This window comes from Eschrichtius robustus, chromosome 3 (assembly GCF_028021215.1).
Source record: "Eschrichtius robustus isolate mEscRob2 chromosome 3, mEscRob2.pri, whole genome shotgun sequence".
NCBI classification, from domain to species: Eukaryota; Metazoa; Chordata; class Mammalia; order Artiodactyla; family Eschrichtiidae; genus Eschrichtius; species Eschrichtius robustus.
The window spans coordinates 145,037,333-145,039,423 of record NC_090826.1 but is presented as its reverse complement, the minus strand read 5'-3'; the positions used below and the strand labels follow the sequence as shown (position 1 = coordinate 145,039,423).

At 44.7% G+C, this 2,091-nt stretch overlaps 1 pseudogene; it reads left to right on the top strand.

The window, feature by feature from the left end:
* Window positions 1-432: 432 nt before the first annotated feature.
* On the top strand, window positions 433-1,633 carry LOC137761499 (elongation factor 1-alpha 1 pseudogene; annotated as a pseudogene).
* The last annotated feature ends 458 nt before the right edge of the window (window positions 1,634-2,091 follow it).

Sequence of the window (2,091 nt, the reverse complement as noted above, 5' to 3'; positions counted from 1 at the left end):
AAGGCCAAGAGTTGATTTCACTTAGATCACACCTTGCCAGGCTGGGAATGTAGTGCACAGTTGGTTCGATCCCTGAGGTGATCTGGGACACTGTGCTGCAGCACATTCGTAATAGTACCCATTATGGGAGAGATGCCACCTTACAGTGGACTCAAACATATCATGGGGCCTAACCTACAAAAGAGTATCCAGCGAGTCACTCAGAATTGCATGATTTGTGCTAAAAATAACACAAAGGCTGCTGTTGAACCTCCCCAGATGGGGACCCAATACAGAGAAACTTGCACCACTGAGGACTGGATGCAAATGTCTTGAGCTGTAGGAAATTTCAGATACCTGTTAATGATTCTGGACACTTTTTTCAGGATGTGTGGAAGCATATCCCACCTGGGCAGAAAGACTCTGAAGAGTATGCCTGGGTCTTGGACAAACTGAAAGCTGAACATGAGTATGGTTTCACCATTGACATCTCCCTCTGGAAATTGGAGACCAGCAAGTACTATGTGACCATCATTGATGCCCCAGGACACAAAGACTTGATCGAAAACATGATTATAAGGAAATCTCAGGCTGACTGTGCTGTCCTGATTGTTGCTACTGGTGTTGATGAATTTGAAGTAGGTATGTCCAATGGGCAAATCCATGAGCGTGCCCTTCTGGCTAACACTCTGGGTGTAAAACAACTAATTGATGGAGTTAACAACAAAATGGGTTCCACTGAGCCACTCTACAGCTGGAAGAGATATCAGGGAATTGTTAAGGAAGTCAGCACCTACATTAAGAAAATTGGTTACAACCCTGACACAGCATTTGTGCCAATTTCTGGCTGGAATGGTGACGACATGCTGGAACCAAGTGCTAACATGCCTTGTTCAAGGGATGGAAAGCCACCCATAAAGATGACAATGCCAGTGGAATTATGCTGCTTGAAGTTCTTTATTGCATCTTGCCACCAACTCGTCCAACTGACCAGCCCTTGTGTCTGCCCCTCCAGGGTGTCTACATAATTGGTAGTATTGGTACTATCCCTGTGGGTCTAGTGGAGTCTGGTGTTCTCAAAACCTGGCATGGTGGTCAACTTTGTACCAGTCAACTTTACAACTGAAGTAAAGTCTGTTGAAATGCACCATGAAGCTTTGAGTAAAGCCCTTCCTGGGGACAATGTGGGCTTCAGTGTCAAGAAGGTGCCTGTCAAAGATGTTCATCATGGCAACATGGCTGGTGACAGCAAAAATGACCCACCGTTGGAAGCAGCTGGCTTCACAGCTCAGGTGACTATCTTGAACCATCCAGGCCAAATCGGTGCTGGATATGTCCCTGTGCTGGATTGTCACACAGCTCACATTGCTTGCCAAGTTTGCTGAGCTGAAGGAGAAGATTGATCGTCATCCTGGGATAAAGCTGAAAGATGACCCCAAATTCTTGAAATCTGGTGATGCTGCCATTGTTGGCATGGTTCCTGGAAAGCCCATGTATGCTGAGAGCTTCTGACTATTTTCTTCTGGGTCGTTTTTCTGTTCTTGACATGACTGACTGTTGCTGTGGGTGTCTTCAAAGCAGTGGACGAGAAGGCAGCTGGAGCTGGCAAGGTCACCGAGTTTGCCTTGCCCAGAAAGCTCAGAAGGCTAAATGAATATTATCCCCAATACCTGCCACTCCAGTCTTAATCAGTTGTGGAGTAACTGTCTCAGAACTGTTTGTCTCAATTGGTCATTTAAGTTTAATAGTAAGACTGGTTAATGATAACAATGCATCGTAAAGCCTTCAGAAGGAAAGGAGAACGTTTTGTGGACCATTTGTTTTGTGTGTGCCAGTTTTAAGTTTTTAACATCAGTACCTTTTAATTGGTTAAAGCCCGTCTTAAGGAAGTTATCCCCTGATTTGGATTAAGGCATTGGAATTACATTCATCCTGGAGACCCCACAATCAACAGAAAAACTGAGAAAATGAATACTAATTGAACTTGGGATAAGGCCTTGTCAGTTGTTCTGTTACAGATCTATGGCTCCCAGAGCAGGCTTAAATTAAGCCCCTTTGAAATATTGTATGATAGGCCACTCCAGGTGTCTGCCCAGGCAAGAGAATCTATAA